The 15,622-nt window shown below is 40.3% G+C and overlaps 1 protein-coding gene across 1 annotated transcript in view; it reads right to left on the minus strand.

Moving 5' to 3' along the window:
• The window catches only part of TULP4 (TUB like protein 4), a 146,139-nt gene extending 130,551 nt beyond the window's left edge, over nucleotides 1-15,588 (minus strand). The window contains 1 exon segment of the mRNA XM_053973405.1: nucleotides 14,534-15,588. The gene's annotated coding sequence lies outside the window, so the exon portion shown is untranslated.
• Nucleotides 15,589-15,622: the final 34 nt, after the last annotated feature.

Raw genomic sequence — 15,622 nt, forward strand, 5'->3', positions numbered from 1 at the left:
ATATCCATTTTTAGCCACCCTGTAAATGTTCTCTAACACAGCATAGCAAAAAAAGACTTGGCAATGTTATTGCCATAGGCTCCTCTTCCATTATAGACCCACAACACTTCCATCACAACACAAAAAGGTCCCAAATCTAGTTGAAAAGCTAATAATAAAGATAAACCAAGCTAAAAAAGCCAAATTCTACAGTGAATTGCATGAGGTACAGGCACACATCCTCTTCTAACCATTCAGCAGGAGACCTTTGATAGTCTCTACCAGGTACAGCAGGAGAACACATATTAAAAGGACAAAGCCAGACTTCAACACATTTTGTTTGTTTTACAGACAAAAAAAAAATCCCTTTGGATGTATTAGTTTTATTTACTTAAAGCTTCAGGAAAAAATAGTCTTCATAATTCCAATCTCAACATCCACAAGATTTCAGATGGATTAATATGGCATGAGCAATGCATATATCCAGTCCATAAAAGACATGCTATGCAGAAATTTGTATTTCTACTTCCCCTCATTGAAGGCCACCTACATATGCATATGACAAGAAAAATTGCAATGGCTATTTGCCAAACTGTGCAGTGTCATATGGCAGCAGTGAGTCAATCTTTAGAAGCTGGCTCCAACCTCATCAGTGGCTGATGTGCTCCCCTCCAGCTGTGACATCAGGTCAGGACAAGCATTATCCCAGTCATGCAGCTGATGGCAGAGCTGGAGGGAATCCCTCTAAGAGGAAAGCAAAGACAAAAGGAGCGAGCTTCCTTCTGGGAAAATGGGATGAATTAAGGTCACACTGAAAAGAGGCAGGTGGCTTATAAGGTAAAAAGAGCACTAGATTAACATGTGGAAGTCATGCAGTTTTATTTTGAAGTTATGATGCTAAATTTCTTGGCCAAGAGGCTCAAATCAGACTTCAGGCACGGTATCAATTACCTGGACTGAGTCAACAGGCCAAGAGTCTGTACACACATTTTAGAGCATCATCAGCCATCTAGTACAAGGGGTGTTTAATTAGCTAAGTAGGGATACAGGGTTTGAGGGGAAGGAAGTAGGAGACTCTGCGTCCTTCAGACTAGTAATAATGTTTGTAAGAACTTTTACACTAAAAAAAAAAAAAAAAACAAAAACCACCATCACCCAAAAACAAACAAACAAACAAAAAACCCCAACCAAACCCAAACTATACAAAGTTACTGATGCATTTTTTTATCAGTATGCTAATGAAATGCCACACTGACATAAGAAATTACATGTTCATAAAATCCACTATGCAAGACAATCCTGTCTCTGTAAATCAGATACTAAGTCCACATAGGGAGATAGGACTGTTTTATTTAAAAAAAAATGTACAATCAGCAATTAAGTAAAAGAGAGGAAAATGCTGAAAAAAATTTAGGAAGGCAGTGATTTTCTTCATATTATTCTCCTAAGGACTCAACTGATAGAACTATATAATAGGTGTTTGCCTTAAAAAATTATACAGATTGCATGCTCCTAAGAGAAGTGTGTTATCCTCATGCTGGATTCTTTCCAGACATATTTTTGGCTACTACTGTAACCACAAAACACGGCTGGGGGAACAGGACAGAACACGCAAAAATACCTCTCTGACAACCAATACATTTGTCTCAATCCAAAACCTGTGTACCTTTGTTTCATTTTCATTTCTGCATGACACAAACATGCAACAAAAACAAACAGAGCAGTAGAAAGCAGGAAGAAATCTTTCCAGCTGATCAAAGCCTAGGTTCAGCAAAATATGTCTTTATATTCTCAAGTCATGAACACACCATGATACCCTGTTGATTGTGGGTATCACCATGAAGAGTCAGGGCATTTGACCAAAGGATGTCACTACTATGCTATACACAACCAATTTCTATGATACAAAGGACCTAACAAGCATTGACAATCAACAATGCTTTTCTAGCTGAGAAAGCAAAGTGCTGTGTGGCAGTATTTTCAGGCTTTCCACTGACATCATGCTAAGAAAGAGGCAATTGTCCCAAGGCAGATTTAGACTTAACACCAGCATGAGAGAATGTCTTTTTTATAATCAGTAAAAATTTTGAATCTAGAGGGGTGTAGCAGTCAGAGGCCCTGTGAGGCCTCCCTGGCGGTCACTCGCCTTAGATAAGAAATGCCTAGTCGTGATGACTGGACCAAAGAAGCCCCTCTTCCGCACTCGGACCCTTGTTATCTCTCTGTAAGGCTATAGGTCATATTTGCCCTGACCCTGGCGATTGGACAATTTCTAAGACCCCCGTACCCTATATAAAACCCCATTTCTGCCCAGTTTGGCAGAAGAGCTGTCACTGAAACCCTTCACAGGAGCTGCCAATAAAGACACTGCTGTGGAGGCTCATACAGCCTTCTCCTCTCTCTCTCCCTACCCATCTGCCCATGGCACTTAGCAAGCAAAGAGCTGAAATCACTAAAGAGCTGAATTTACCAAAGAACTGATCTCACTTAAGAGCTGAGCTGCTTGCTAAGATTGCCCATGGCTGGGAGCTAGCCTAGGGACCTGGACAGGTTGTGCCTATCAGCCCAGCGCTATCCGGGACACCTACAGCAGCCAGGGTCAGATAGACCCCTGGGAACCCCAGGCCGCATTAGAGGGGGGCCAAAAAAAAATTAAGCAAAGACTAAACAAACCTACTTGAGGAAAATCTGTTCACTTTGTTATTAAATACCAGAAAAATTTTGCAGGAGGTACTGCATGTGAATGAGTGCTAGAGCAAGTAATTCACAATTTGAAGTATCTCGTCCATTAAGCCTTTGATCCTTCAAATAGTAGAAAGTATGGTCCAAAAACCTCAACATCAGAAAGGAGACTATGGCTTTCAGAGCAGTGTCGATATGCCATTTTTTGTCTAAATACTGTTTTGGCCAGAGTTCTGGGCCTGAAATTTTCTAAAACAGTGAACAAAAGGTCTCTGGCTCTCAGTTCACAGCAAGTGTGCTGCAAAGTGCACTAGAGAACCTAATGCTGCCAAACAAGCTGTGCACTTCTTTGAGTTTCATTTGGTATAGAATCCAGCATCTCCCCCAACTTCTCCCTCCCTGTTATCACTTATTCTACTTTAAAACAGACAGCTTTGAAATATCCTGCAAGAAAAGCTTGAAAGAGAAGACCTGAGTACTATGGTAAAGGCCACCTAACAAACATCACAGTCTAGACAGCAAAAACCTTAACAGTTTCACTTTGAGGATCTGTGCACACTATCATCCATATAGCCACAGGAGCCTGTCCTGAAAGAACAACTCAAAAATGCAGAGGGGAAAAAGGAAGAAAAATGACAGTGCTATCATCTTCTGATGAATTTAAATCCCTGAGAGATCCCTGACTTTACTCAGTTACTCAAAGAATATAAGCAAACCTGCAGACACAAAGAATAAGTCCCTCAAAAAATAGAAAGAAAAAAGGATAGGTGAACAAGACATGCGAACTAACAAGTAGCTCAAGGTGAGACACACAGGAAGCTTCGCATCACAACTTAAGAAACATAGCAAAGAAAATTATCACAAAAGAATGTGATTTCGTTCATTGCATTTTTCATGGCATGTTTCATTTGTTCATGTGAATTTCTGAATAAACATTTGCACCTAAATACCCATAAACCACAGAAAAGGACCTTATTGACTTTTCCTACTCCTCTGTGTGACCCAAGTAATTTTATATTTGCCTCTAGTACAATTCTCTTCCTCACAAGGTCTCTGCCTATATCCAGATACAAGAAAACATCAGGCCTATTAACAGTGGACTCTGTAAGAGCAAGCCTCATACCTGTATTATGAATTTACATCTTACTGCCTCTGAAAAGAACACCAGTTTAATGTAAGCACTCTTCTTCATATATAATCCAAAGGCAGTGCTGTGTGGAACTTCAGACTACATAACCCTAATGCTTCCTTTTCGTCTTAACATTGACATGGATAAATTATATTTTGCATATTGTATACTACACTGTCCAAAAATAAATCTGGGGCATAATAGCTGAGTTAACTATTAAAGAAAATTGTAACAAATTAGCAGTCTGTTCTCCAGAAACAATCCCAAACAGGTAGGCTAAGACTTTCCAACAAAAGAGCATCCCTACTTTATTTGTACTGCTTGAGTAAATACAAACATTGCTAAAGGACTGTGAAAATGAAAACTCCCACAACCTTACATAAATATCTGCAGCCAAAAAGTGTCTCTATGAATAACGCTGAACACTCCACAGAAATGTTTTCTATTACATAGGGGTGAATAAAATGCACTAACCTTTTTTCACAAATACACCCTTACCAATGAATGAGTGATAAAGACTTGTCATTGCTAACTCCCAAAACTCCCAACACACAGTACTCTAAGCAACACTGTGGACCCTGTGATTCACTGTCTGCTACAAACACATGGAGGAATTTTTCAGTACAAGTGTACTTTAGTGGATAGGTTCAAATACATACCCTATCTGAGTACCTCATCCAGCCTGCACTTTTGCCATTATTAGTCATATTTTGAAGTATTGTAACTTTAGCAGCATTGTTCTGATGGTTTACAGACCATCAGATAAGCCAAGAGTTCACAGTCTCAAGAATCAACAAGAACACCAGGAAACAAGGAGTTGCATAACAGTATCTATAGTTTCACCTGCCCCATTTCAGGCCCCTCTCTTTTCTGCAACCTTTTTAGCTTAAGGTGTACCTGGACTAGTCATCTTCAGTTGAGTGAACATTTGGCTCTATTCAAACTACACCACGATTTCTTTTAACATGACCCTGATATTTTGAATCCTTTATCCAGTGTCCTAGGAGTGCTCCACTAGTGTCAGTGATTCTAAGAAAAGTAGTAAAATAGGATTATCCCCTTATAGTGCTAAGTAAAGAACAATTTAAGCATCTCAAGGCAATAAAGCTTATGGTAGAATTGAGAGAGAAATACAGGAGTTCTGTCTCCTAGTCTGCTGCTGTAATCATCAACTAGCGCAAAAAAAAAAAAAATAGGTGTTACTTTAGACTGTCATAAGATGGCTTTGGTTTCTTTCTAAATCATCATTTCATCAGAACACCCATCTGCATGAGGATGCAATTGCTTTTTAAGTTGCTGTACTCACATGCCAGCAGCCTCCTACAACCTACTTCACCTTTCCAACCACAAGACCCACAAGTAAACACCAAACAAGCTGAGGCAGAACCTCAAACACACCCTTAGGAATTACTGGAATACCTGAGGTTATCTGAAGATAAGCATGGCTTCCCTTACAAAAACAATTCTGAAATCTGATCCAGAGGATGCATGCATTTATCTATTATGAAGGACTGGAAAATAAGCCAAAATTCCTTAGGATGTCTCAAATGAACGTAAAACTCTGAATCTGAAATGAAGAAAAAACAGGGCAGAAACCTTCTCTAAAAATAGATCTTGCTGTGCAGCCAAGTATGCCTGCATGCAATTGTTATTTATTCTTAAATTGGAGTAATTTTCCAGGTAGGTTTTTAGATCAGCTAACAGAATGAGGAGTTTTAAAACTAAACAAAAGAAACCCCCAAGATTTCTCTCCTGATCACATTTGCTATAAAGATGTAGAGGAAATCAGGAAGGAGTAACAAAATGCAGTCTCTTGCCTGGCATTCCACAAAATCACAAAATTGTGAATTTCAATGAAGGCAAAGAGTAACAATACCAACATTCAGGAAATATGGTCCTAACTCTTAACCAGAAAGACTGGAAGAAAGTGCCCTAAACATTGAAAGACAATTTAAATCAAAACCATAACAAACAAAGAAACGAAAATACACATAAACAATACACCCCACATGCCCCAAGTTCACAGCCTAATTAAGAGCACAAACTGAAAGAACTCATGAACTCCTTAGTAGGTTCTCCAGTGCTTTCTCCATTAAACCTATCTGACCTCAAGCCTATTCTTATCAAGTGTTATCGCCCCACACGTGGATGGGTGCACTTAAAGATGTCATTAGAGACAATCAAAACAGAAACAAAACTGAGCAATGTCAGCACTTAAGGATTTTCCATTCGGTCCTTCCACACTAGTCCTGCCAGTGAAGAAGGCAACAACCCAAATTTCTTAGGATACTCCTAGGCAGAAAAGTTATTCACAGCTTGAGCAAGTGCTAGGCTCAGAAAGCCCGAGATATTGTGTCTCCACACCAACAAAACAAAGCACAAGTAAATGTAAGTGAAAACAGACAGTTGCACATCACTATGGACACTCAGACATTGGGCATGATATTTGTCAAAGCTGTGACAATGCCGCTGGAGGCAAATCAGTATGATCCAAATCCTCACAGTGTATCTGTCCCATTGTATCTTTTTTAACAAAAAAATAGCAAAAGTAGCAAATCTCCTTCTGAAGGCACTATAAAAATTTTATCATTTCCCGTGCAAAGGTCATTTGATTAAGAGAATTTTTATTAAACAAATGGTGGCTATTTCTTGGTTTCCCTGGCATCTTTGGATAATAAGGATGGACACAAATTCAAATCCAAAGCAGGGAACGAAGTTTTCCTAGTATTTCTGGAGCTTTAACAAGTAATACTATTTTAAAATTGCAAGAGCTTGTTCTGGCACCACAGCACCAGACAATCAAATCACAGATATTTTCTCTCCAAGCCACCAGAAGTATTTAAAGCAAACTCCAAAGGGAGAAGGGGAAGACAACTATCCAACCTTTGGAACATAAACTTCCTATGACAGAGACAAAAGACTTTACTGTTGCATCTCATGGAAATAAGAGACTATCTTTTATGAGATCTTGCAGCATTAATGGTCACTTTTAGCCCAGAGCAACTATCATTCAGGTTATCTGCTTTCTGAATTAATAACTGCAAAACAGACCAATACAGTACTGAAAGAGAAATTGTATTGTAAGAATTTTCTATACATCCTCTTCCTCAAATCCCAGGCTACAACATCACTCTTTCTTCAGTGGTTTCTCATTTAAATCCTTGAAAAAAAGAGCAATTTCCAACTCCTTTATTAATAAAAGTAAGTACTAGTTTGTGGGGGGGGTTTCTGTTACTGACTTCTAATTCATAACAACTAAGGAAACAAACAAAGTCCTCTATAACTCCTTAATAGGATTTAAAAGATACCATGCAAAAGCCACAGCCGCCAGTGTCTAAAATCCTTTCTTTAAAAAGTCATAGTGAATCCTCCCTAAGAGTCAATATGGTTATTAAATTCTCATACTGCTTCATTTCACCCCTGCCCCTGCACCTTCACCATCTCTTTGTCATCCACGGATTGTTATTCATCCATTGGATATGGGTATTTTTTGATAGAATAAGTTTTCCTAAAAGACACAGTCAGCTATTTGCTACTGCAAAGTATATAATATACAGTTCTTGTGATAATATGTGGATTATATGCAAGAGTAGACCTAATCTTTGCTGGTTTACTTATGTCTTCTCTCCATGCCCATCTCCTCTGTAGAAGAGCATACCAGCACCTTTCTAATCAGACCTGCAGCATGCAGGCTGAGGTGTTTTTCAGAAGATGCTGCCACTGCACTTAACCCAGCATGAGCCCCTGAGGGTTCTGGGAGGAGGGACTAATACTGTACAGGCACACTCCTAGCACAAGTACGGAGCTCAAATGATACTTTTTTATATAGTATACTTTCCTCAATCTTATTACAGGTCCAGTGAACAGACTTTCAAATTCAAAAATTCTCTTTGCAACACCAGAAAATAAATTTTGTTGGATTTAATACGTGTTCCACAGGGTTATTCTACTGGTGTAAAGGAGGACAATGTCTCCTCAGTGGGCTGGCAAAATCTGGAAGGAATCCACTTCTAAAAGGTCTGTAACTCAGAGAAAGAGGACTTAATCCTATGATTTGTATTTGCTTTTAATAGAACCCTATTGCTGCATCAAAGCTTTGTCTATTGAGAGAAACAGACTAATTCCTGCTCATAAGGCTCTGTTACAATTCACAATAAGACTTCATATAGGTATCTTCAGAAGAACCATATGCCTTCCCCCACTGCTCTAATCTATTTTTAATCTATTTTATATATGCATCTCCACTTTAGAAAAACAGCAAATGGTTCCAAACTGCATACCTGTAACATGAGCTGGTTTAATTTTATCCCTTGATCATTCATGCAAGTTAGCAGATTTTCACTGCATAGCTTCCCACGTCAATATAAAATACAAATTAATTTATTTAATTCTCTCCTAGAATTCAAACACTTTAATTGCTATACCCAATTGAATCCATAAACACTTACTGGACAATGGAAGCTGTCGCCTCATTTTCTGATGACAAATTTAAAAAATAAATACATATATATATGTGCCATAAAGCATCAAACCTTAAGCATGAAACATCATTAAAGATCTTCCAACAAACCCTACCAGATAAGAGAAGGAAGCAGAAATCCTAACCAGGGATAAGTCCACATCAAACTAGAAAAGTCCTCAAAAAAAAGTCCCAATCCAAGCCAGGAAATGCAAATCAAACCCATTTGACTTACATCATTATTTCTTTATAGATTAAGTGAAAGTTCCTGTACTGACCATAGGAAAGAGCCATTTCATTTACATATTGTTCTGTTTCCAAATTATTCAGGAATGTCTTTTTTTTTTTTTTTAACAACTACTGGAACTGGATAGAATACCAGTCTTTTACTATGCAACTACAGAAAGCTCTTCTAAAACCTCAATCAAAACTTTCTTCAATCTTATAAACTTGGCAATTACTTTCCACAGGCCAACTTTTTATGCTCAAAATGTTTCTAGAGATAGAATTCATATACAGTAGATAGGAAGTCCACAGTCTTTACAAAAAGATACATTGTTAATAGCAAAACTTGCTATAAGCATTTCTCAGGTTCCATGTTAAGATGAATGGACTCAAAGTGAAAAGAACTTTTATGAAGAGTCAGTTCTTTGTATTTCACAGTAAACAGGAGTTTGCATACAAGGCCTGACATTCCATGTGTTCTCATGGAATGTTCTCATCAAGCACTCAACTTTATCCATAGAAGTTTCTTATCAAATTTTACAAATTAAAAATAACAGGGTTTTACATCAAGCAAATTAAAGGCGTGGAGGATTGTAATTCTTAAGCTGGCAACAGACAAACTAAAAATGGACATGTTAATCTTTTGCCATTCTTGTGTCACAGGATGCTGCAGATGCTAAAGCTATCAGGGGTTCAAAAAAAAGATGGCATAAATTCACCACAACTATTAAAACCCAAATGATTAAATACCATCTGCCCACAGACCCCTAAACTGCACCCTGCTAGAGCCCAGTCACACTTCCCTTCAGACATCCAGCTATTTGTACACCCTATCATACTCTGCCCTGAGCATCTGCTATCATTCACTGTTAAAAACAAGATACTGATGTAGAAACACCTCTAGTCTGAGCTGATATGCCATTCATAGCTCCGTATTTTTGTGCCTAGGAAAAAAAGAAGGTACAATATCTAAAGCTGGTTCAACACCTACACTGCTCAAGTCCCTCATTTCCAAACACTATGTAGGGCACTTGTATGGTAGCCAAGATATTTATATAGTAACAGTTCTTAATATACTTACATGACTCGTGAGAGTTGGGGAAGACACCACAAGTATGCAACTCTTTCTCCTTCCTTAGCTGAATTCACTCCCCCTTAAAACTTTTGCTTAATACTTAAAATAGCTTTATGAGTAACATTTCTTTCTATTTTTATACAACAGTAACTATTATCCATAACCTCCATGATCTGCAAGACAGGAATTGTGTTAGTCAATCTACCTTCTGTGTATTTTAATCAGATTTTAGATAGGAAGATCTCTAGGGTTATGTTTTATTTTTCAGTTATTTACAACTGAAAGGATTTAATAAAAGTCATCCCACCATTCCATTAGAGAGATCTGTTCTTTATAAAGCAGAGACAGCAATAGCATTGCTACTAATGCTTGCATGCTCAGAAGACCAAGGTTCACATTGTATTAGATACTGCATCCAAAAGAGAATAAAAGTGAGAGTGCTTTCTCCCTCATTTAAGAATTTTGTTAGTTATGGTCTTTCTCCAACTAAAGAGTCTCCTGTGGACTGTGATCCATCACAATCACAGCAGGCAGTCAACCTTTGCTTTTCCCAATAACTTTACTTGCTACTTATCTTCAAAAATACTGCTCTTCTATCATATTCTTGCTATACATGCAGACGGATTCTTTTCTTGCATATTGTGTCCAACATTTATGGCTCCTCTTCATGTCTTTTGTCTGCTTAAGTGGTGCCAGAGACCACTGGTAATTCTCTTGCACCAATACTCTTTAAATGGCTATATGCATGGATTTGGCCACCTTTGAAATTTATTGTTCAAACTAGTGAAACAAGAGATATACGAGGATTTTATTTAGAAAACAGTTCAGCTGCTAGATATTTGCTTCAACAAATATTTAATGAAAAGAGTGTTTTCAAAGGAGAGGAATCTATTCCATGGCACATACAAAGCAGAGGAGGAACTGCTAGGATGGATTGATGCGAGTATTGAGAAATGCTAGATCTTTCTATTCTAATGGGAGAGTCAGCCTTCAAGCTAATGTTTTGCAAAGAGTATTTTGCACTAGACAAGTATGTAGGAGACTGTTCAAACCCAGGGCATCAGGAAAGTGTATGACTACCAGCTGGGTCTGTTAGCTCTCAAACTATGCAGAAGGCATCAAAGGACCTCCACAGTACACAGCCCAGCTTTCCAGTGGGACGTTCTCCAGACCAGATCTGATATCTTATAGCTATCAAGGATATGGCACAAAGCAGAGTATTTCTGAGGCCTTTCATGGGTGCGAGCACAAAGTAAAAGCTATTATTGTGAACCATTTAAAAGATACTAAAGTTTTAAATACTGTACAATGATGTAGACAAGGCATTAATAAAAATTACACAACAGAGAAACAATGGATCAAATAATAAAAACATGGATCAAAACAAGAGTCACACAAAAACAATGAGCACAGCAACAGGCAGTTTCTTGAAACTGGACTTCTCAAAACATTTCCTCTTGGACCTTTTTCCAAATAATCCAAAACCACACAAATCTAAGTGAAATCTAGATGCAAGTCTGCCAACAAGAACACATTGTTTCTACAGAGAGCCAACTGAAATCACTGTCCACACCTGCCCAACTTCTGACAAACATTTTATTACAGTGGCTAAGCCTTTGTTCTCTTTAATAAAAGGTTTATGACATAGATCTAAGTTATACAAGCTTCTGTTTCTTGATAGCATTACACTGTCTAGGAAGACAGTTCCCATATTATTTAGCATATAGTACACCATAATTATAATATTTCCATTATCAAATATACCATACATTTCCTAATTTGTATTTTATCCCTAAATGACAATGACCTAATATATTATCTTGAATTTTTAAAAAACACCAACTTTTTGTTCTATTTTGCCAACTATCCACCCATCGTAAGACCTCAAGTTCTAAGTAACTATGAAAATGCACTAATAATGTAATTAGTAATAAACAACTGCACATCCCAACTGAGAGAGAGTTGGAAAACAACTTAAAGACGTGTATTGCACATCAGAAGTTTTTCTGCCACCAGATGCATTACAAAAATGAGACACTGATAGTGACTCTAAAAAATGAAATATTCTGTACCATTTCTACCAACTCTACCATAGTAGAAATGAAGCAAAACACCTAAGATATGAGGATGCTGGCCATGTAACTCACTCGTTCACACACACTTTTTAAAAATCCTGATCGATATCAAGAGACATACAGACAAACTCTCTGAGCAGTCAAGCTCCCTGGTGACTGAACTAGAGATGTGCACCATTAGTACCTGGATCACCTTAATAGGAACTGTCCTGAAGCATTTTCTAACTCATCAATGAATATAGTTAAGCCTTCAGCAAGGTTTCTTCTGACATTGGGAAGAGAAGTCTGTCCTCTATAAAGCATAGGCTTAGCTCCCAACACTGGCATGGAAGGTGTGGTATGAAATTACCTCAGTCCTCATTAAATGAATAACAGAAACAGAAAGGCGAGTTTGTTGCGGTTTTATTGTAAAAAAAAAAGAATTAAATCAAAAGGTCTGATTTTATCATTAGAGCTCCTTATAGCAATCACAGCAGACAATGATCTCCTTATGAGCACTAGATTACATGATAATAATTACCCTAAGATAAGAAGGGAATAATTACACAATTCTTTTGCAAGGTGCTTTGAGACCTACTAATGAAAAGCAGTGCTAAAAGCTGTGTATTATAAGTATGCTTATTAACTACATAAAACAAGTACAACTTTTTCTAAAGGCTAGCTATAAACAAAACTGATTTTATTTGAAAGTTCAGCTGAATCAATTTTTTGTGATAAAAATGAATCAGCTGCATGACAACAGCTTTCTTGGTGCAAGTTCACAACAGAACCATTTAAATCTATTCATTGCCTTACTGAAGGAAATATAATGAATATTTTAAACTGTCCACCACGGGCTCAGTATAGTTCAACATGAGTAGGGTTTTCATAGAATAATGAATGTGTTAAGGGTTTTACAATAAATACCTGTTGACTAGGTGATAAATCCAGTCTGTTGTCAGAAGCAGTGATGCAATGCACAAAAAAATAAATTGTCTTTCTATGAAAATAATTCATAACAGTTATAGTTGTCAGTTTTCTAAGCTATTTTTAATCTTATAAATAGCTATCTATATATACTATCAACCCACTACCTCCTTTCAGCCCCCAAGAAACTGCTAATGACCTTCTTACAAAATTCCATTGGGGGCGTGGGGGAATATGCAGTTTTTTGAAATAGCTCTACTTTGCCTGACATTCCCACTGCCTGTGAAAAATGAGGCCCACTCGCGCAAATGTTCCTTATAAGAGCAATCAGGTTAGGAACTGCTGGCGTGAAGCTATTCCTTGAATTAGGATTACAGGATCAAGCTGACAGCTAGCATCCCTGGGGATCATCATGATTTTGCTATTGTGGAAAAATCTGTGATGGTATCCTCAATATAATTTTACCAGAAATCTTGACACAATGAGACAACAATTTAAGTTTAAGCTTAAGTATAAACAGTTAAATGTTAGTGGTTCATATGATCATCTCCAAAGCTGTCAATATTGTATTATGGTAAAACACTTGCTATTTTGACACAGCTCTTACTAGACTTCATTTTATTAAACAGTTACTTTAGGATTTAAAGTTTGCAAATTATTTTCAAAAACAAACATTAAGAAACGTTTTTTTTTATTTACAGTTTTCATAGGTATAAAAAATATCCACTGCAAATACCCCTTACCTATTCAAAACACAGGACGTTGCTCATGAATCAGTAATTCTTGGACAGGCAAATTTAATCCTGGCAAAATGAAACTACCTATGACAATAATATGACTGCAATTATATTTTTTTAAGATAAACATTTTCTATTAAAAGGCCTTTGTTTAGTTCTCATTTGAAAAACATGTATATCTAAGCCACAGGCAAAAAAGGACTCTTAAATACAATAACATCACATTTGACTCAGGCAATCCCTTAACCTCAAATTGCTGGAGGCCTGGCTGGTTTCCCAAAGAATCACAGCACGCTCACCCTGTTGTTATGGTGTTTCCTAAGCATCTGCTATGTGCCACTTGCAGAAACGGCAATCCAAACAAGACAGACCTTTGATCTCACCCCATACAGCTGGTTTTAATCGCCTGCTCTAATGTCTCAGTCAAATTTAAGCACTGAACCGGTAAACGATTCCTGCACTTTTTCGGAAACCTTTAGGAAGCCAAGGTGCTGGAACACGTTCGCACACAGACGCTTAATGAAAGGTACGACGAGAAGACACAACACAAAGAATGCGAAGGAGTTGCGCTCCTGAGGCGGATCTCTGCACATCGCGGGGCACGACTCCGAACCGTGCGCCCCCCGCCACCCCCAACCCCGCTAAGGCGGGGGCACGGGGGGAACGTAGCGGGAAGGGGAAAAAAATAGAAGAAAAAGACAAAAATATTTACAAATGGCAGCGCTACGGGCGGTGCACGGAGAGTCACAGGTGATGCCGGAGCCAGCGCTTCCCTCCCCGCCGCCGCCCGGGGCTCCCGGACCCCCCGGCCGCTCCCGGACCTCCGGGGGAGGGCGGGCACCACCCCTGCCCCACGGCCCGAAGCCGCAGGTGTGCGCGTAGGACGGGGGCTCCAGGCAGCCTCCCGCCCGCGTTCCGAAGGCTCATCCCGGCCGGTGCCCGCCGGGCGCGGGGGAACCGCCGCGGGAAGGACGCGGCTCGCGGCACACGGCGGACGCGCACGTCCCGGCGGCGCACCGGGACCCCACCGCCCCCAGGGAGAGGGACCGCCCTGTCGGCGGCCGGCGCCCACCGGAACAAAAGGAAAACAGCCCCGGAGCCTCCCGCGGCCCCGCACAGCGCCCGGCCCATGCCGCCCCACCTCCCGCACTCACCTCGGCGCAGCAGCGGAGCGGGCGGCGGCCACTCGCGCCCGCGGGCTCCCTCCCTCCCGCTCCCTGTTCCCCTCCCTCCTTCCCTGCCCGCCCTCCCGGCTCCGTCTCTCACCGCTCCCGGAGCGGCGGCGGCGGCTGGGCCCGGCTCGCCCGCCACGTGACCCCGCCACGTGACCGCCGCCCTGCCCCGGCCCGGCTCCGCCCCCGCCGGCCGCGCCGGGATGGGCCGGGATGGGCCCCGCCGGGACGCGGGGCTGGCCCACGGCCGGGACACAGCGTAGCGAGGCGTGGGGACAGCTCGTCTGACAGCTCGTTTCTGGGGGAAACAGCCGCCAGCACGTCCCTGTGCCCCGCCAGCCCCTCACCGCCCGCTGGAGCAGAAATCACAATAGTGGGCGTGATGTGACAGCAAAGCGCTGAGAGCGAGCTTGCCCCTCCTGCCTCCAGGGCTGAGAAAGAAGGAAAGTAAGTTGGTGCCAATATCTGGGGCATCGAGCCCCATCGTGTACTTCACACTCCTCCCCGCAAGAATAACACGCGCTGTATTCCTGCATTTTGTCTCACACCAAATGCCACAGCGAGCGAAAATTAACTGTGCTGACCAGTGTCCCATGCTAAGCGTAACCTTTGCTCCCAGAAAATAATGCTTACAGTAATGGGTCAAGGGGGTGTCTTGTCGGAAGGAATGCCTTTATCCTTCAAACTTGGAAATTCAGGATACAATCCAGAGATACCAACGCTACAAGACCTGGGAGAGCCTAGGTAAAAGCAAACTCTGACGCTGAGTTCTAGTATCACATTCAATGCACATTCACTTTCTTCAGAAAGGAGTAGCAAAATGCCTGAACATAAAAGGTGTGAGGCACTCAGTAATTTAAAGAAACCTCGAACAAACTGCAATTACCAGCTCTAGAAATGCCATCCAACGAATGGTACATGGGGAGCTGGAAGTGAAAAAGCCCTATCCCCTGCTGGCTTAAGTAACCAAAACTTACAGACCATTTCAGAAACTGAAACAGTAAATATTTTTCATAGCATTGCCCAAAGCTCCATAAGCATTTTATTTTACAACCTGTAGCAAGAAGGGGCCAAACTTTGTGCCAGAGGACCTGCTACATGTGCAAAAATCTGAAAGACTGAAGCTTGAGATAATGTGTGAGAGCTGGGTATACATTTTGTCTGTTAATAAAATTCTCATTTA

The sequence above is a fragment of the Vidua macroura genome, chromosome 3 (genome assembly GCF_024509145.1).
Source record: "Vidua macroura isolate BioBank_ID:100142 chromosome 3, ASM2450914v1, whole genome shotgun sequence".
NCBI classification, from domain to species: domain Eukaryota; kingdom Metazoa; phylum Chordata; class Aves; order Passeriformes; family Viduidae; genus Vidua; species Vidua macroura.